Genomic DNA, 21653 nt, shown 5'->3' with positions numbered 1-21653 from the left:
CATTATGTCGAAACAGCGTGTATGAAATGCATATTGCTAGCTCCAAGGTACTTCACTTTGTTAGTTTGCTGCGAGCAAAAGTCGTACAATACACAAGTTGCGGCTGACCTTAAAGTTGTTTGGTTGCTGTGAACACTCATACTTTACTCGGTTTCTTAAGAGCTTCGACACTAGACCTAGAGGTCTCACCGCGGTATAGACCTAAGTGGAAATCTTCACGGAACTAGGAATGTCGTTACACATATGCGCAGCCACCATTTTGGGATAGTGATACAGTATAAAGTTGGGAACACTCCGCAAGGACATAGACGAGAGGAGAGGTCACTTCAGAAAAGTCGGTGCAACTGCAAACAGATAACACTGCCTTTGTGGGCATGACATTCACCTGTTACTTCGCCACGTTAGTTATTGCTCCTTGGGTAAATTCTTGAAGTTTTGAGGAGATATTTTCGTAGTTCACGTTGGTCGCAATTCAGTAAGTAAGGACTACTAGAGATGTTCACATGTGAAATAACAAAAATAGTTGCTACCTGATGGGTCAGGTAAACGACATTTCCATAGGGGATATAGGTACTCGAGTGAAGAACAGCATAGGCAGTGGTGTGCTTGCATCTTCCTTGATTCCAAAAGTGTATTTACAATCATACATTACTAAATACAACAAATATTACCTTGAGAGAAGATTACGCTCCTTTCGGACATTTTCTCGTTTGAGAGTCCCAGGCTAGTGCTTCATGTGCCTGGAAACAATGGCTGCGTAACCGACTAGGGAGGAACTGAAATAAGATGGTACACAAGGTAATGTACTTCGTGACTGAGGGTGATTGCTCAACGCTTGCAAATTGTATAATAGACGTAGCCAAAGTTCACACAGATGTGTTGAATAAATGTATCATGTCAGTGATCAATGAGCAGTATTTATGTCCACAAGAGATTACGAACACCAGAGGCGCGAACAAAAGTGCAGAAAGAGAGATTGCAACACTAAAGCCTACTGGGTATGCGGTGTTTCATTACGTTGAATTACCGTGTACGAAATTCTTATTACTAGCCCCAAGGTACTTCAGTCTATTAGTTTCCCGCATGTAAAAGTAGTAGGATTTCCAAACGTCGGCTGTCCTCAAAGTTGTTTTGTTGCTATGAACGCTCGCATTTTACTCGGTTTCTCAAGAGCTAATTAAAGCTGTTGACTGTAGAATTAGAGGTCCCACTGAGGTACAGAGGTAACAAGAAGTCTCAGAGGAACTGGGAATATCGTCACGCATTTGCGCAGCCACCACCTACTGAAAGTGATGGAGGATAAAGTTGCAAACACTCCGCCAAATGCATAGACGAGATCAGAGTTCACCTTAGGAAAGGAGGAGTAACCAGAAAACAACTAAAACTGCCCTCGTGCACATGACATTTATTTGTTATTTTATCGTGTTCGTTATTGCTCTTTGTGTATATTCTTGATGTTTTGAGAGGATACTTTCTCAGCACATGTAGGTCACAATACTATTAGGCGCTCTCAAGGGTGAGTAGGGTGTACAAGAGATGTGCAAGTGTACAACAACTGGTTAGGTCACTCAGTTTCCCTCAAAATAAAAATGACTGACGGGAAATGCAGAGATCTATGACAGGCATTCATACGTAATTATGATGATCAGAAGGTAGGGTGCCAAAGTAACGTCGGTAGAAAGTAGGGAAGCCGGAAGTGTAGATAGGGAAAGATGTGTTGGAGACCTAGTGTAGGCCAAGATGAAAGGGCTTTTCCCTAGAATTGCCCAAACACTACTGACTGATCATCAATACGTTGTTTCGCCCAAAACATCGGCCGTCTGCTTGGCTGACAACCCGAAACACCGATGCCTTACGGGAAACCAGGTTGAAACTAAGCATGGAATACTGCAGCAAGGGAGGAGCAATACCTCGTTGATGTTGAATGGTAAAAATGAGATGGATTTGGTACTGTCGGAGCGACTCAGTCCAGATTAACCTCGACAGAAGAAGGAAGTACAGAATAAAGTTGGTAACGTGGCGTTAGGGTACGAAATACTGCGGTGGAATCAAAAAATAACTGTAGCGATTACGGGTATTATTCATCAGACTTTCATTGGCAGAACGGATACACGCACACCGAGCCCCGCCAGTAGCGTAAGGAACCTTATTACCAGCAGTTCATTCCAGAAAATGCCGTGTCACTAAAATTAACCATTCCATCAGTATCAAGCTTCATTGTTACTCAGTGATGTTATGGTAAGTTGATATTATCCCGAATGGTGCCTCTAGCGCAATGTTGTGATGTTATTAGTAGAATGAACCATCATAAACTCCCCTTGACGCAGTTAGCTACTTCTGCTACTACTTCTACTGTTAGTTATTATGGAAATAACCTACTCTACCCTATGCCTGATTAGAATTGCTGCCGTAATACAAATCAATGGGCGATATGGCAGTTCGAATAATGGTGCACATGTTCCATTTAAAATCAAACACCCTAACAAGGTATGAGCTTCCACAATGGGGACTAATGAATCACTGAATCATTCACAACGGGAGTAACTTTAAAGTTAGGGGGAAGGTTTTCCCTAACAATGGTGTTTATAAGTGAACAAATAAGAATTGACGCAGTCTATCTACCTTTATCAACACATGTTGGCTCATGCTGAGCAGTATCTAGCTGCATTACGGCAGTACCTTTCATTAATTATCTGTATTCAGACGAAAAAAAATGCATTTATCTCTATGGCAAAGCTCAGAGGGAGTGGAAAACTGTCACTCTTTCACACCAAAATACATAAGATTTAACACACAAAAATGCACAAATAGTGAGGCATAGCTCAAGAACCTTACTCTAAACACAATAAACATTATTAGTAGCTAGAACAGTAGTGGACGTAGCCGAATCTTCCCATAATTAATTCTTATGCAGCTTCCTCCTATCTTTTATTTCGCAAACTCTGGAACTTGTGAAGCTACTTTAAAAGTATTTGCCTCTTCTGAGGGTACTTCTTCATCTTTACATCTCATGTTATCATTGCTTCTTGACTCTTGTTACAAAAAAACTGTTCCCTCGTATCTGTTTAAACTGTTACTTGCACTCTTATGTGTTTCCTTATGGAACTTCCTAACGTCGTTAATGGTAATGAATCAGCACACCTCTGTTCCAAATGCGAATCCTCGTGCGTTTTCGTACTTCATTTACTTGTGCTCAGCTCGTCCGCGCTGGATCAGTGACTCTCGTAGGCGGCGTCGGTAGTTCTTCGGTGACAAACCCACCTGTGTAGATGAGAAGTTTCATATTAATGCGATGAATAATGAGAGCTCAGTAATAATCGTAATATGCAGTATGTCTTCTTAAAGTAGCACTGTACTGGCTCGGTACGAAATATGTAAGTTGCGTCTGCATTTAAGCGAATAAATTTTAAAAAATGGCTTATGAGTACGGAATCTAGTTCGTCTTCAAGTGTAGGGTGTATATGGCACTAGTGGTAAATTAACAATTCGTTTTTCACTATAGGGTTCAAAAAATGGGTTCCAATGGCTCTGAGCACTATGAGACTTAACTTCTTAAGACTTAAGTCATCAGTCCCCTAGAACTTAGAACTACTTAAACCTAACTAACCTAAGGACGTCACACACATCCATGCCCGAGGCAGGATTCGAACCTGCGACTGTAGCGGTCGCGGGGTTTCAAACTGAAGCGCCTAGAACCGCTCGGCCACAACGGCCGGCTCACTATAGTGGTTACTAGAAGTGATATAACATGTGATTTATCGTCCTGTTGGCAGTAGTTGCCTGAGTATTCAAATGTCATATTGTACAATGTAATAGGACAGAATGTAAAAACGCAAAAGAATATCTCCATTGTGGTTGATTACAGTATTAACTGTCAAAAACTTGCAATAGCTTTCGCACTGTGACTGATCACTAAATGACGATCATGTACCCAATTGCGTTATTCCGGTGTCTTGTACTACTGTTCTTTTCTTCAAAAGTTTGATTAAGTCCGACATGTTTGTCCAGCAGGGGCTTCATAATTCAGACGCTTAGGGGGCGGGCTCGCTACAATCTCAGAGTTTGTATAAACTCTTCAGAGTCGTGCTTTCTGCCACTAAGTCCGATGTAGGTATTCTAGGATGTGTAGGAGTGAGCATATTAAGAAATATCAACTATATGTGATTACAACATCACCTACGCTTGAGATACAGGCAGGATTAACCCCATTTCGCTCATTGCTAAGGTGCTATTCCAATAACGGAGAGCCTAGGCAATACTGAAGGGTAATACACTATGTGATCAAAAGTGTCCGGGCACCTGGCTGAAAAAGACTTACAAGTTCGTAGCACCCTCTATCAGTAATGCTGGAATTCAATATGGTGTTGGCCCACCCTTAGTCTTCATGACAGCTTCCACTCTCGCAGGTATACGTTCAATCAGCTGCTGGAAGGTTTCATGGGGAATGGCAGCCCATTCTCCACGGAGTGCTGCACTGAGGAGAGGTATCGGTGTCGGTCGGTGAGGCCTTGCGCGAAGTCGGCGTCCCAAAACATCCCAAAGGTGTTTTATAGGATTCAGGTCATGACTCTGTGCACGCCAGTCCATTACAGGGATGTTACTGTCGTGTAACCACTCCGCCACAGGCCGTGCATTATGAACCGGTGCTCGATCGTGCTGAGAGATGCAATCGCCATCCCCGAATTGCTCCTCAACAGTGGGAAGCAAGATGGTGATTTAAACATCAATGTAGGCCTGTGCTGTGATAGTGCCACGCGAAACAACAAAGGGTGCAAGCCCCCTCCACGAAAAACACGACCACACCATAACACCACCACCTCCGAATTTTAATGTTGGCACTACACACGCTGACAGATGACGTTCACCGGGCATTCGCCATACCCACACCCTGCCATCGGATCGCCACATTGTTTACCGTGATTCGTCACTCCACACAACGTTTTTCCTCTGTTCAATCATCCAATGTTTACGCTCCTTACACCAAGCGAGACGTCGTTTGGCATTTACCGGCGTGATGTGTGGCTTATGAGCAGCCGCTCGACCATGATATCCAAGTTCTCTCACGTCTCGCCTAGCTGTCGTAGTACTTGCAATGGATCCTGATGCAGTTTGTAATTCCTGTGTGATAGTCTGGATAGATGTCTGCCTGTTACACATTACGACCCTCTTCAACTATCGGCGGTCTCTGTCAGTCAACAGACGAGGTCGGCCTGTGCGCTTTTGTGCTGTACGTGCACCTTCACGTTTCCACTTCACTATCACATCGGAAACAGTGGAGCTAGGGATGTTTGGGAGTGTTGAAATCTCGCATGCAGACGTATGACACAAGTGACACCCAATCACCTGACCACGTTCGAAGTGCCGGCCGATGTGGTTCTAGGCGCTACAGTCTGGAACCGCGCGACCGCTACCATCGCAGGTTCGAATCCTGCCTCGTACATGGATGTGTGTAATGTCGTTAGGTTAGTTAGGTTTAAGTAGTTCTAAGTTCTAGGGGATTGATGACTTCAGATGTTAAGTCCCATAGTGCCCAGAACCATTTGAACTACGTTCGAAGTCCGTGAGTTCCGCAGAGCGCCCCATTCTGCTCTCTCACGATGTCTAATGACTACTGAGGTTGCTGATATGGAGGTTGCTGGCAGTAGGTGGCAGCATAATGCACCTAATATGAAAAACGTATGTTTTTGGGGGTGTCCGGATACTTTTGATCACATAGTGTAGCAATGGAATGAGGCGTGGACTGCAATTTATATTGGTGAGGGAGACGTACTAGGGTTGTCCATGCAGGTGTGGTACCTGTAGTGGCAGTATGATTAATGGATAGTTCATCCGCCTCTTCAGCAGGTGCGGCGCTGCTATAAATTTTAATTAATTGCTTTGGCTTACATTGCTATCGTAGATAAAGGTGAGAATCAATAGTTCTCCCGAGTGCCAACTACATGTGACTAAAATTTCTGTACATCTGTTTGTCTGTCTTTCCACCAAAAGAGAGAGGCTATCCTAGCATTCATTGCACGTCCCCCATTATGGCAGGCCTTTAAACTGTCATGACATTGTGCCGTAACAGCTGCTGCAATTGTTTAGATATTACCACTCTGTTACCTAGGGGGTCTTGCGACGTACTGGGTATTCATACTTTGCCAACCTCGACCCCAGCGAATTACGTGAGTACTGGGTTCTTTTAAACTTAACATCCATACAAGGGCGTAGTGATCAGTGACCACAGTGCAACTGCGTCCTTATAGGTAGCGTTTAAAATAAGTAACTCCAAACATAGGGACTAAAAGCTGTTTCTTGGTAGTACTACATTGGTGTCCAAAATAAAAGCAGCAAACCACTATTTCCCTGCCCTGTGTCTAATTGACAATACAATCATACAACTGACAACCAGATATCCGCACGATCGTGTCCTGCACGGAAGATGGCACTCCGGTAAACTGACAACCATGCCAACGATGACGTCAGGGCACCCATGAAACGAGATAGTATTGCCGAATAACCCCACGTCAAAAATCCCTTTGTCCACAGTCACTAACGGTACAGAATAACAGAAAGAAGATGCCGATCAGACCATGCGGTGGAAGTCTATAGAAAGAAAGGAAGCAGAACAGTTTCAAACTGATATGGCCCGATGGCTTAATGTGAATCGTTCTGTTGTTTCTCGGATGCAGCCACAGTTTATAGAGACCGAAACTGTGTACCGAAGACCAGGACAGGGCCGAACACGTGTGACATAAGAAGAGAGGACCGTTATTTGGCCGTAATGGCACAACAGTACTCCCACTGGTATGTGACCTCGCAGTATCCACTGGACGTGTTGTATTTAGGCGAACGGTGTACAGAAGGCTTCGGCGGAGTGGCCTTTATTGTCGGAGACCTGCTCTATGTCAATCTCTGACGCGTCTTCACAAAAGGGAACATCTACATGCCACCTGGACGGTCGAACAGTGGGCCAATGTTGTTTTCACAGATGAGTCCCAATTTAGTCTGGAGAGTGATTCTCGATGGATTCGCATCTGGAGGGAACGTGGACAACGATTTCGGGACTCAACATTGTGCAAAGAGACCGATATCGGTGTGGGCAGGGATTATCTTTACCACTCGAACTCCTCTTCATGAAATTGTAAAGGTGAATCGGCAAGGTTTCACTGCTGTCAGGTATCGTGACGAGATCTTGGGACATCAGTCGCGGTTTTTGGGAGGTGCTGTGGCCCCAGGCTTCGAACTTATAGACGATAACGCTCGACCTCCTAGAGCACGGGTGGTTGATGTTTTCTTGGAAACGGAAGATATTGCACGCATGGCGTGGCCTGCTCACTCTCCAGATTTGAATCCCATAGGGCATGTCTGGGATGCACTAGGGAGACAGATTGCTTCACGTCAGCATCCACCTACCACTCTCCAAGACTGCGAACAGCTCTGCAGGAAGAATGGGCGTTATTGCCTCAAAATGAGACTGATGACATCATTCACAGCATGGTACGTCGTTGTGAGGCCAGAAGTGGTCACATCCCATACTGAGCACATTAACCAGTTGTCGGAATGTGTGTGCAAATCCGTTAAGTTGAAAAAAACGAAGAACATATTTGTCTACCGTTATTCATGTTTCAGTTGTTTTCGTTCTGTATTCTTCACATTATTTCTAATTTACTATCACCTGTTTATGCTGTTTTGTGGCAAAATAAACTCAACCTTGCAAAATTTCCGCTTGTTGCTTTAATTTTGGGCACCAGTGTATAATTAATCTCAGCTGAATTCATCGGCCTAGAGGTGTAAACTGTAGGCCCTTCACACCATTATATTCCTGAGAAAGAATTGTGACCATGGCTTAGTCAATGCGTCTGTCGAAAGAATAAATGGTTTTTAAAAATATCGGTAATTAAGAAAGTTGAACTAGTTAAATAGTTTTTAATTTTGTTCATAGCTATCTCACACTCCTCGGTCGACGCGAATTCAACAACCTTCTTTAATAACTTCGTCAGTGGTTTGGCTATCGTAGCACAGTCCTTCACAAAACAGCGATAATAATTTGCTGTACCGAAAAACGATTGCAACCCTTTAACGTATGCACATACAGGGAAATTGTCTACAGCTTCTATCACCCTAGGGTCTCGCTTAACGCCATCTTCACTAACAATATTTTCCAGGTACTGGACCTTTAGCAAATGAATACTTCTCTGTATTCAATCTTAGATATGCACTTTTCAATCTAGACAACACACGCCTTAATTTTTCTACGTGTTCCTCAATCGTCCTTGCAAAAATTATCATATCATCCACATACTCAAGACACATAGTAAGCTTCAAACTTCTCAATAGTAAGTCAGCGAACCTTAGAAAAGTGGCAGGCGTATTCCTTAGATTAAAAAACATACAGAGAAACTCATATAATCACAAAAGCGGTTTTGGGTCGATCTTGTCGCGCAATCGGAATTTGGTGATACCCAGAGTGCATGTCAAGGGTGGTGAAATGCTTACAATTCCCTAGTAAGTCCAACGTTTCGTCGATATAGGGTAGATGATAAGTGTTAGGGGTGGTGAGTCTGCTTACTGCTCTCATATGGACACATAGACGATAGGATTTTCCTCCATTTAATGATTTATTTGGGACCAAGACGATAGTGATGACCATGGGCTTGTAGAGAGTTGAATTATCCCAGCAGCCAGCTCCTGTTGAATAGTTTCTTCAGCAGGCGATTGTAAATGATATATTAGTCTCTACCGCTTCTGAGCGATCGGTCTAACATCTTCTGTGGGAATTTCGTGCTTTACGAGGTCATTTACAGGTAAATACTGCCATTCCTTGAATATCCATACATATTCCTCTAGAACTAAGTACAAAAGATTCTGATCTGACTCAGGGAAATGTGCCAACTTCTCTGGTAACTGATTCCTTAACAAGGGCATAATTTCACAAACCTTTCTCACTGGCAAATTTTTCTTCCTACTTTCCTTAAACTGTTTTCACACTGAACTTCTGTTTCTGTGACCTCTTCTCCACCTACCAATATTGTTCCACGTGGAACACCGATATCTCGTTGACTGAAATTGTCAATGCAAACTGGCACTCTAAACTTCCTTCCTAAAATTTCTGATTTACTTATGCTTCTCTCACAAGGATTTGTAACCGGTTAAGAACGTACTTCTGGCTGTGGGGATCGACTAGAAAGTCCGATCAAGGCAGTTTTCGAGTTTTCACACAAATCCAGAAAACTTTTCCCGTATCTCCGCTGATTCTGTCAGATTTGGTAGGTTTTAACGCCCATGTACGTGGTTCTCGTGGAACTTGTGGAAGACGCCTCATACCTCAAGTTCCTCGCGACTGAGGCACACGCTTACAGCCAAAACAGTGGGTTGCCTCACTGAATTGAATAGTTCGTGGCTTGTAATCTGTCACCGCCTGAAAACGGGGCAGGCATCAAAATCTCGTTTGTCTCTCCTCATTACTTCTATGTGAAACCCATATTTTTTCCCACTGATTTACAGATCGACAAAACAGATCCAGCCATTATTATTACCTTCTCGCCTAAGCCACTTATATCCTACCACGACGGCTTGAGCGCACGTTTGTCATGTTACGACACAAATAAAATACTAGTTTGAGCTCCTGTATGTACCAAAATACGAACGCTCTTCCCTCTGAGTTTACCTTCTAACAATAACTTTGCCACCTCATTAATCCTTCCCATCTTAACAAGGTTCATAGTTCTTGCTAGAGGCGAGGGTGGGTGGCAGGGCCTGCCCCTCACTCCATTGAGTGTTGTTCCACTCGGGGTTGCAGAGAAGCCCTTTGTGGCAAACTTCGTCTATTGTGCTGTGGAAAATTATTGCTTGGATGCCCTATAGTGAGGCATTTTGTGCAACAAGGAGCGCGAAAACGCTTTCTGCCTCGTGATGACTGGGTGTTGTGTGATGTCCTTAGGTTAGTTAGGTTTAAGTAGTTCTAAGTTCTAGGGAACTGATGACCATAGATGTTAAGTCCCATAGTGCTCAGAGCCATTTGAACCATTTTTGACAACGCTTTGCGCTGTTGTTTGGCATTCCACACCGCTGACAAACGGTGTTATTGGCAAAAACTCGGCGCAGTTCATTATTTCATGCAGGGATCGCAACGAGTCATCCTACTTCTTCGAATATTAACGTCAATCGCACTGTCTCATGCAGAGAAGTGGGGGAAGCTACTTCTATCTCACTCTCAGTCTGTGGGTTAATTGCCCTTATGAACACATCGCCGGCCGCGGTGGTCTAGCGGCTCTAGGCGCTCAGTCAGGAACCGCGCGACTGCTACGGTCGCAGGTTCGAAACCTGCCTCGGGCATGGATGTGTGTGATGTCCTTAGGTTAGTTAGGTTTAAGTAGTTCTAAGTTCTAGGGGACTTATGACCACAGATGTTGAGTCCCATAGTGCTCAGAGCCATTTGAACCATTATGAACACATCAATCGCTCTGGCTTCTATCTCTTCGATTAGCACATTACTACAGGTTTGATCCTTTCCTTAGGAAACCTCTCAGACAAACAGAAGCTAAACGATGTCAAAGTTAGCGTAAGGAGGGTTATGCGTGAAGCGTTCAGTGAATTCGAAAGTAAAATTCTATGTACCGACTTGACAGAAAATCCTAGGAAGTTCTGGTCTTACGTTAAATCAGTAAGTGGACCGAAACAGCATATCCACACACTCTGGGATGATGATCTCTGACATCGATCTGTTGTAGAATTTTAGAACATGTTTTTTGCTCGCGTATTATGCCATTTCTGGAAACCCAGGATCTACTCTGTAGGAACAACATGGATTCCGGAAACAGCGATCGTGTGAGATCCAACTCACTTTATTTGTTCATGATGTCCAGAAAATATTAGATACAGGCTCCCAGGTAGATGCCATTTTCCTTGACTTCCGGAAGGCATTCGATACAGTTCCGCACTGTCGCCTGACAAACAAAGTAAGAGCCTACGGAATATCAGACCAGCTGTGTGGCTGGATTGAAGAGTTTTTAGCAAACAGAGCACAGCATGTTGTTCTCAATGGAGAGACGTCTACAGACGTTAAAGTAACCCCTGGCGCGCCACAGGGGAGTGTTATGGGACCATTGCTTTTCACAATATATATAAATGACCTAGTAGATAGTCTCGGAAGTTCCATGCGGTTTTTCGCGGATGATGCTGTAGTAAACAGAGAAGTTGCAGCATTAGAAAATTGCAGCGAAATGCAGGGAGATCTGCAGCGGATAGGCACTTGGTGCAGGGAGTGGTAACTGACCCTTAACATAGACAAATGTAATGTATTGCGAATACATAGAAAGAAGGATCCTTTATTGTATGATTACATGATAGCGGAACAAACACTGGTAGCAGCTACTTCTGTAAAATATCTGGGATTATGCGTACGGAACGATTTGAAGTGGAATGATCATATAAAATTAATTGTTGGTAAGGCGGGAGCCAGATTGAGATTCATTGGGAGAGTCCTTAGAAAATGTAGTCCATCAACAAAGGAGGTGGCTTACAAAACACTCGTTCGACCTATACTTGAGTATTGCTCATCAGTGTGGGATCCATACCAGGTCGGGTTGACAGAGGAGATAGAGAAGATCCAAAGAAGAGCGGCGCGTTTCGTCACAGGGTTATTTGGTAAGCGTGATAGCGTTACGGAGATGTTTAGCAAACTCAAGTGGCAGACTCTGCAAGAGAGGCGCTCTGCATCGCAGTGTAGCTTGCTGTCCAGGTTTTGAGAGGGTGCGTTTCTGGATGAGGTATCGAATATATTGCTTCCCCCTACTTATTTATTTTTTTTATTTATTTATTGATTTATTTAACCTGGCAAGATTAGGGCCATCAGGCCCTCTCTTACATCTAACCGGGCATTCTACTTATTTTACATTCATATGTTTTAGTAGGCATGTTAAACTACATCTAGTATAAAAAGTGAAATAAACAATTAGAAAGGTACACCTGGAAAAATACATACATATAGAGTTTATATTCTTAGATCACAATTACTGTTATAATTAGACATTATTGAAGAGACAGATTTTAGATAGGAGTGCTGGCAGCAGGGAGTATGAGGGAGACTCATGGTGAAGGGAGGAGAAGAATAGAGAGACATGATGAAACATAATTAAGGAAATATAAAGGAAAAGAAGATTGCGTGGCTAATAGAGATAGTTGAAGAGGAAGGCATCTCAGGAGCAAGATAGCTTTGCTATTTGACAGATGAGGGGATTGCCCTTGTACATTAATTTTGTGGAGAACTTTATGAGGATGATAGTAGGAAATGCTTCAACTTCTTCTTAAAAGCAGCAGGAGATTGAATTTGGCGGAAGGTAAGGGGCAGTTTGTTCCAGAGGCGGACAGCGGCAACTGAGAAGGAGTTTGCAAAAGTTTTTGTTTTGTGAGTGGGCACAGTTAGGATACCAAATTAGAGTGACCTCGTGTTTCGATTATGATGACATGACAGGTTTTTAATCTCTGAAGCAAGGTACTGGGGTGCTTGCGCGACGAGGAGTCGGTGGAGTAGACATAGAGTGTGGTAGTCACGCAATTTGTCCGGCCGCAGCCACCCTAGCTCGGAGTATGAAGCATTAACATGATCATATCGGCGAATGTTGCAGGTGTAACGCACACAGGCATTCATGGTTAGCTCTAGCCGTCTTTTGTTTTCACTACTCATGCCTTGTTGAATCACATCACAATAGTGGAGGTTCGGTAGAACGAGTGCTTGCACGAGCTGGCGTTTCAAGTCCTGTGGAAATATGTTCCGAAACTTTTTGAGAGCATAGAGACAAGCAGACGTTTTTCGGCACACTGCGACTGTATTCTCCGCCCAGTTGAGATGCTCATCCAAAGTTACACCCAAGTTCTTCACTGTTTTCTGATATGGTATTGGAGTACCGTCGAGCAGAATAGGAGGTAGCCGTTCGCGGAAATCTGAACTTATTAATTTCTGATGGGCTATTAAGATTACTTGCGTCTTTTTTGCGTTTAGTTTAAGCCCCAGGTTTTTCGCCCATGTCACTACTGAAGACAGATCATCATTCATCTGAGCGATTGCAGTGTTTACATCTTCAGGTCTGACGCTTAGGTAAAGCTGGAGGTCGTCGGCATAGAAATGATATTTACAGGAGGACAGAACCGACGAAATATCGTTGACATATAAAGAAAACAAAAGTGGTCCTAAGACTGATCCTTGGGGCACTCCCGAGGAAACATGTTTCCAGGAAGATTTTTCATTTACGCAGACAACACATTGCTGTCTGTCTTTTAAGTAGCTTTCAAACCATCTCATTGCACTATCAGAGAAATAAAGCTGTTGCATTTTTCTGAGCAATATGTCAAAGCTAACAGTGTCAAAAGCTTTGCTGAAGTCCAGTAGCGTCAAAATAGTTGCCTTTCGATTGTCGATGGCATATTTCAGGTCATCAGTTACTTTAATTAGAGCAGTGTTTGTGCTGTGATGTTACCGGAAACCGGATTGAAATTTGTCATATAGGCTGAATTCATGCAAGTGTTCAGTGATTTGGTCATGAACAATATATTCAAGTGCTTTGGAAACAGCAGGCAGTATGCTAATTGGTCGGTAATCACTAGGCAGTTGTGGGTTTTCGATCTTAGGGATGGGTCGAATTAGGCTTCTTTTCCATGCAGTGGGATATATTCCGTTCACGAGGGAAAAATTAAATATGTCAGTTAAGACAGGTAGTAAGATATCGGCAACATTCTTAATCATGGTTATACCGATACTGTCGTTGCCTATTGCATCAGAAGAGATTCTCATTATTGCTTTTCTTGCCGTATTTGTTGTTACATGTTTTAGATGGAAGGTATCGTTGTTAGTTATCCTGTTTGGGGATTCTTGTGGACGGTAATTATCAGCTGTGCTGGTATTCAGAGGTGCAGAGAAGAATTCATTTAATTCGTTAGCTGACACATGAAAAGTAGTTTCCGATTTTGCCTTTCCGACCCCCAAGCTACGGAGATTTTTCCATAGAGTCGTGGGCGTCAGATCGCTGCATACAAGGGAGCGAGCGTGCCTGATTTTAGCATTGCGAATGCATTGTTTCACTCTGTTCCGTAGCTTTCTATATTCTTCGAAACGCTCGGGTTTCGGATCTGCCTTGAAACGCCTGTGGGCAGCATCCCTATTAGTCATCATTTGACGTAATTCAGCTGTCAGCCATGGAGCCGGAGATTTTCTTACACGGATTGTGCGCACAGGTGCATGTTTATCATAGAGGGCAGTGAGTTTTTCACCAAGTTCATTAATTTTGCCGTCGATTGTGGGTTTTCTGATTATTTGATGCCATGAGATTTCTGAGCAATCGGCTGTTAGAGCGTCAAGGTCAATACGTTTCATGTTCCTACAAGTTATGTAACGCGATTTGATCCTTGTGGGCTGCACAGAGTAGGCCAGGAATATTACATCATGTGCTGAGAGGCCAGGGGCCGATGTTTGACCAACATCTCTTACTTTGTCAGTCTGTTTCGTTGCGATTACGTCTATAAGAGTATGACTGTGAGCCGTATTGTGTGTAGGTTGTAATGGAAGAATGTTCATGCTATTGCAACTAAACAGTCTTCTTAGATTTATTGCGGAGGGAGTGTCTCTTAGCAGGTCTATGTTCAAGTCACCCATTACGATGACATGTTCGTACTTATACCTCCCGAGGAGATCACGAATGTAAAATTAGAGAGATTCGAGCGCGCACGGAGGCTTTCCAGCAGTCGTTCTTCCCGCGAACCATAAGCGACGGGAACAGGAAAGGGAGGTAATGACAATGGCACGTAAAGCGCCCTCCGCCACACACCGTTGGGTGGCTTGCTGAGTATAAATGTAGATGTAGATGTAGACAAACGGTGTTATTGACTAAAACTCGGCGCAGTTCATTACTTCATGCAGGGGTCGCAACGAGTTATCCTACTTCTTGGAATATTAACGCCAATCGCACTGTCTCATGCAAAGAAGTCGGGGAAGCTACTTTTATCTCACTCTCAATCTGTGGGTTAATTCCCCGTATGAACACATCAATCGCTCTGGCTTCTGTCTCTTCGATTAGGACATAACTACGGGTTTGATGCTTCCATTAGGCATAAGTGCCGCAAGATACCGTTCTAATGCGATCAGCGAACGCTTCGAACTCCTCTCCGTTCTTCTGTCGAAGAGTCGATAACCGATCTCGGTAATAACTGACACCTCGTTCGTCAGAGTAGCGTTCCGCTAACCCATTGGCAGGACATCGAAAGTGACTGCGTCACGCAACATATCAACTGATACCACATACCTGCGTGCATCGTCAGAAAGTTTTAATTTTGTTAGTTCAAAAGAAAGGTGTCAGGCGAAGAACATGTCCGCCGTGTATCACGGACATTTTGGAGGAATGTGATGAGATTTCTACATCTACATCTACATCCATACTCCGCAAGCCACCCGACGGTGTGTGGCGGAGGGTACTTTGAGTACCTCTATCGTTTCTCCCTTCTATTCTAGTCTCGTATTGTTCGTGGAAAGAAAGATTGTCGGTATGCCTATGTGTGGGATCTAATCTCTCTGATTTTATCCTCATGGTCTCTTCGCGAGATATACATAGCAGGGAGCAATATACTGCTTGACTCTTCGGTGAAGGTATGTTCTCGAAACTTCAACAAAAGCCCGTACCGAGCTACTGAGCGTCTCTCCTTCAGAGTCTTCCACTGGAGTTTATCTGTCATCTCCGTAACGCTTTCGCGATTACTAAATGATCCTGTAACGAAGCGCGCTGCTCTCCGTTGGATCTTCTCTATCTCTTCTATCAACCCTATCTGGTACGGATCCCACACTGGTGCGCAATATTTAAGCAGTGGGCAAACAAGTGTACTGTAACCTATTTCCTTTGTTTTCGGATTGCGTTTCCTTAGGATTCTTCCAATGAATCTCAGTCTGGCATCTGCTTTACCGCCGATCAACTTTATATGATCATTCCATTTTAAATCACTCCTAATGCCTACTCCCAGATAATTAATGGAATTAACTGCTTCCAGTTGCTGACCTGCTATATTGTAGCTTCTTTGTATTCGCAGCACATTACACTTGTCTACATTGAGATTCAATTGCCATTCCCTGCACCATGCGTCAATTCGTATTTTCACCCAGTTTTCCATAAAATGAAGGTACAGAAGTAACTACAGGGAGAGAACTGGCAACATTAGGCACACATAAGATGGGAGCCACTGCAGGAGCTCTGGAGGAGCTCGCAGCTGTCTGTATCGACGCGCGCCGGGTTTCACTGTAGGGCTTACGTAAAGCTTCATCGAGATTCTCTGTAACTCTAATTTGCCAAGTTATTATTTATTTATTTACTTATTAAAATTATAGAGTAACTCACAGCCTTGGTTATTATGGTGGGTCGTTTGCTATTAAAAATTAGCAACGAGCTGCAGAGACAAACTCTTCATCTTTTTCTACAGCTCTCTCAGTGCTGTTGCTCGTATTTTTCTTGCCTTTTACATTATTACATTATTAATTAAAGAAAAATGTGGTACATGAGGTACATTTTGGGAAAGGAAAATTTTTAACTATATTCTTAAGAAGAAATAACAGAAGAAAGGAAAGATTTAGATAATAAAAGAGGTCCCTTTGCCTGGCTATTTCAAGTGGCAGGACTTCGGTAAACACTTCGGACCTGTCTCATCTGAAGTAGCATGTTATATTCTACTATGGTTACTATTTTATGTATGTATTTCGTGGGATTAGCGCTACCTGGCTTGTGTGTGAGATTTAACAGTACTATTTGTTACTACAATTACTTCCTCCACTTGACCACGCCATAAGAGGAAGAGGAGCCTCGGAAGGGTGTCTTCGAGCCTCGTCTCCCCGAAAGGCATTTCTCATCGGTGCTGTGCATTCGTGATTGTGTAGTTAAGTCTTATGATACTGCATATGTATGTTTATGTAAAATATTATAAAATTCACATGCTTTACAGTTTGCATCTCATATATTTTACGTATTACACAATTACATGTTCTAAAATAATTGTCCAAAAAGCTAAAGAATTACTTGTATTCCTTTATACAAACAGGAAAAACGTTATTTTATTTGTTATTTCTGACTTATCTCTAAATTTAATGTAGACATTACTTGTAGTATTGTTGCAGTCGTGTGATTTGCTGCTATGTCGTATATTTATCTGCATGTGACGTTACTCGATTGTTTGCCAAGTTCCATTTGATTAAGTTGTGTTTGTAAGTGCGTGAGACGATCTATCTCATTATTTGAAGCAACAGCGGCTGCAGAAGCCGTTTCTCGACGCTCTGGCAAAGTACGCGAACGCGTATCAGGCACGGTTACAGTATTAGGGCCTAGATTTGTGTAGATCAACAACGTTACGTAAGAGGGGTCTCGATAGTAACCTATACTAAACAGCGACGAGTTCCCGCGGCTGAAGCTCGCAGCGCAGACAGTGGAGAGAAGTAAGGACGCATTACAGCGACACTTACGTCGTGTATCGACGGAGGCAGCGGCGAAGGCGATGGTGCCGGCGGACTACCGGTACGGCAGCGCCGGATGTCGAGATGACGGGGCGGCGGCAGCGACATTTGCGTGCGGCGGTGAGGCTGCATGGGCCCTCGGCGGAGCGACGAGAAGACAGGACAGTACGCAGGAGCGGCGTGGTCGGTGGCGTGCGTCAGACTGCGCCCGCAACGATACGAAGACTGCTGCAGAAGCGTGGCGCGGCCCGGGAGAGCACGCCCACGCAGCAAAGACGTCGTCTACGGCCTAATGCATTAACGGTACGTTCGGCACGCGCTGACACGCATCGACTGCACAGTGTGCGCATTCAGGCGCAAACAGGATGTCGAAGTTCCCTACCATGGCCCAGGTTACATACTAACTACCAGGCCAATAGGCTCTGCCAGCTCGTATCCATCAGATTGAAGGGGCAACAATCGGCAGACGGAAACGTGTCAACCGGACGTAAAGGTGAGCTTATCCCATTTCAGCGGACACCACTTTGTACGTGGTGGACTTGCTCGTGATCGGAAATGAGCAAAAGTGGCGCGTCCGGTGGTGTTGGTAGAAAACCTTCGAATGAAAAGACTGATTCCAGTAACTGGTGGAGGTTTTATTTCTCCAAAAGCCTACATCTAAAGGATACACCAAACTCAAACTCGCTACGGCAACAGGAGGCTGCCACAGTTAAACTGACGGGCACTGCGTCCCCAAAGGGAGGAGCTAGTGGACACATCTGGTCGCGGTCAGAGCTGGCAGGCAAGAGAGCGTTCCGAATACCGGCGCATTCTCACCAACCCGTACCGCGCGGCCTACGTGACCGCTCCCCCTGTCGTCCCATTGGCTGGCAGAACGTGCTTAAGTGGGGGCCCTTCCTCCAGCGGTACTCGAACGTAGCGTCTAGAGGTGGGCCAAACGGTTATTCTGGAGTAACCGTTATCACAGTTCCAGTTATTCTTTGATAACCGTTATCGTTAACCGTTATTAATAACTGCCAAGTTATTTTTCGCTAGCGAATACCGAATACTCCGACAGTTAAATAACGACATAGTTGGAATCCATCAGTTTAGTTATCAGTATAACTGCGAGTAGTGTGAAATAGCAGGAATGTCGTATGAATCGTGTCATAACCTTAGCTTATTAACTCCGGGTACATTTTAGTTGATGTTAGAACGATTATTAGTGTTTCATATTATATGTTTGTAGGTTATCGGTCGCTATTAGAAATATTATCTTCGCAGCTGCGACAGAAAGTACGCGGAACTTCGCCAAAGCACTGTTTAAGTAAAATGTTAACAACGTGCGTTTTTAAGTATGAAGTAATATGTAAACTGAGTGCTGTAGGTTAAATTCGAAGCTTAATTTCTTGTGCTGCTCACATAATAGAATAAAGTGTACAGCCTTGTAATACAACAAAAAATATACGTAATGTGACAGATTCGTTTACTGCTGTGCTGTAAAAGCTAGTCCTATTGGGGAAAGTGTGAGTACGCTAATCCAAGTTTTATGTCAGATTTGAAAACTGCTCGATTTCTCCAGCGACAGCATGTTTATAACATATGAAGACATGCAGATCGAAAAGGTTGACAGTGTTACATTTCTGGGACTACAACTCGATAATAAATTCAGTTGGGAAGGGCATACCACATTTTTTCATTCTATTATTTCATAAGGGAGCATATCCTGTGGTAACTTATCAAACGTAGCAAAAGTTTTTCGCATGTAAAAGCGTGTAATAAAAATCGTTTGTGGTATCAATTCAAGAACATCATGTAGGAACCTGTTCAAGGAACTTTGTATTCTAACCACTGCTTCCTAGTATATTTATTCCTTAATGAAATTTGTTACAAGTATTTCTAACCAATAGCTTAATACATAATATCAGTACTAGAAATGGGAACAGAAATCTACATAAAGACCTAAAATTACTTACCTTGGTCCAAAAGGGGTCCAATATTCAGGAACATGCATTTTCAATAAACTGCCAGCAAGTCAGCTACCATTAAAAACTTGGTTTCAGATAAGGCACGGTTTACAGTGTGTTTGAAAGACTATTTGATACAGAAGTGTCTGATTCCACCCATCATCAATATGCCGGAAATGGCTATTTTAACTGTGTATATGACGTCACTACATACACATGGCAACAAACACGAAGATACATATAAATAATACAATAACATTTCCCACCAAAAATACAATCAAACCAATGGGACAACTGCGGGAAGTTGGGGGTTTTAGGGTGAGGACAAGCTAGTAAAAAAAAACACACCATGATCCAAAAACACAAAATGAAGAACAAAAAGAAAAAAATACAGCATTCTGCTACACCAACAAAAATCTGCAGGAATCGGACACTTCACTTGAACAATACAGGTCAACTATAGGTGACCATACCAAAACACCAATACCCACAACTAAAAGTACGAAAATTGGAATCAGACATTTCCCTTGACCTACATAGGTCAACCTCAGATGACGATACTAAAACATCAACACACACAACTATGAAAATGGGAATCGGTCATTTCCGGTGACCTATATAGGTCCACCACAGCTACTGATGCCAAAAAACCAACACCTACAACTGCGAAAAATAAAACCACAATCCCAAAAGTCCACAAATCAATCATCCCTACATAAATTAAATCACATTCAATACTTCATAAATACACAAAACATCACAGCTAGAAAAAAAAATTAATAACCACCAGCAAATTCCGGCACTGCAACCTAGATCGACAACCCCCCCCCCCCCCCACACACACACAAAAACCAACCCATAAACACCGTGCCGTAATGACATTCATACACACCACATCACCTTTACGTCGAAGCAGACGGGTGGAATCAGACGCTTCCATTGACCCCTCCTTCTACTCTGTAGATGAATATCGTAACAGAGACTGATAGACCAGCTTAGGTAAAAATTCTGCTATATTTCAGTTTTGACAGCACTTGGTTGCAAAAGTCAAGATCGGGTATTCTGTGTACGATAAATTTATTAAAAGTACGTAACTGTGTTTTATTCTGTCAGTGTACCAATTCTGTAAATATTAGCAGTTACTGTGATATATTCACATATTTTGACAATCTCCTGACAAATGATGAGGATAATAATTATTATATTCCACTGTATTATGTTATACTTTCTGACATGTTATTTGTCATTCGCGATGGCCAGCGGCTATTTCCGTAGCAGTACGAAAATATTTGTTCGCTCCAGTTACTATCCTCTCTGGAAATATCACCTGGTACTACGACCTTTAACTGGAGTCACCGAGTCAGGAACATCTAGACACACAGTTATTCCGTTACCAGCTTCCAGGTTATCTGTGGTGGTAGCCCGATAACTACCAGACAACTAGAACTACGAGCCAATAACGATAACTGCCAGAGGAGAATACGGGTCTCTGACAGTTATTTCCATAGTCGCTCGAATTCCTTAGTAACTTTCCTTGTACTACCCGTCCAAGCTAAATTAACGTGTAAGGCGGTGGCTTAAGGGAACGACCGTACTTGTTAATGCCTGTACTGCAGCTCCTATCGGCCACGGCTCGGACATTAACTTTATTTAATTGTTTATGCTAAAAGTAACGAAGGCCCACGAAATAGTACACAGTTCTTATCAACAGATGGCGCGCAGTCTCGCAGTTATTCCCATGGTCTATAGAACGCCTTCCATATGCTCAGTACGATCTTCGGTCAACAGATGGCGCGAGGCACTGTTGACAATAAACAGTTATTGAAATAACTGCCAGAATCAGAGGAACGGTTATCGCAGTAACCGTTACTTCTCAGTAACCGGTTATTTCTATCAGTTACGTTATTTTTTGCCACCTCTAGTAGCGTCCCTTGTCAGCGGTACCACCGTGGGATGATGTTCACGTGGACTGAGCATAGGTGTTATGCAAAACATCCGCTACCATGCCGGCCCACGTTCAGCCACTGTCTTGTCAAAGAGGCATTACCGTGTGTCATATGAAAGAAATCAAAATGAAAAATTTGAAAAATTTTGAATGCAATTTTTCCTCTCAATAAAACTGCTCACCACGCACATTGCGTGAGTCGAGAATTGCCAGTTTTCTGGCGTAATAACAATTAGTAAGCACCAGGTACCTAACTGTTTTATTAGCCGTGTTTCTAAACACAACTTATTATTTCCCCTGAGGT

General features: G+C 43.3%; 1 long non-coding RNA gene across 1 annotated transcript in view; it reads right to left on the bottom strand.

Moving 5' to 3' along the window:
- The window catches only part of LOC126248687 (uncharacterized), a 102977-nt gene extending 84748 nt beyond the window's left edge, over positions 1–18229 (bottom strand). The window contains exons 1-2 of the long non-coding RNA XR_007545525.1: positions 17468–18229; positions 3142–3261 (exon numbers count right to left, since the gene is read on the bottom strand). This is a non-coding gene — a long non-coding RNA (uncharacterized LOC126248687). The remainder of the gene's footprint in view (positions 1–3141; positions 3262–17467) is intronic.
- Between the last annotated feature and the right edge of the window lie 3424 nt (positions 18230–21653).

The sequence above is a fragment of the Schistocerca nitens genome, chromosome 3 (genome assembly GCF_023898315.1).
Source record: "Schistocerca nitens isolate TAMUIC-IGC-003100 chromosome 3, iqSchNite1.1, whole genome shotgun sequence".
In the NCBI taxonomy this organism is placed as follows: domain Eukaryota; kingdom Metazoa; phylum Arthropoda; class Insecta; order Orthoptera; family Acrididae; genus Schistocerca; species Schistocerca nitens.
This window is presented reverse-complemented; position numbering and strand designations above follow the sequence as displayed.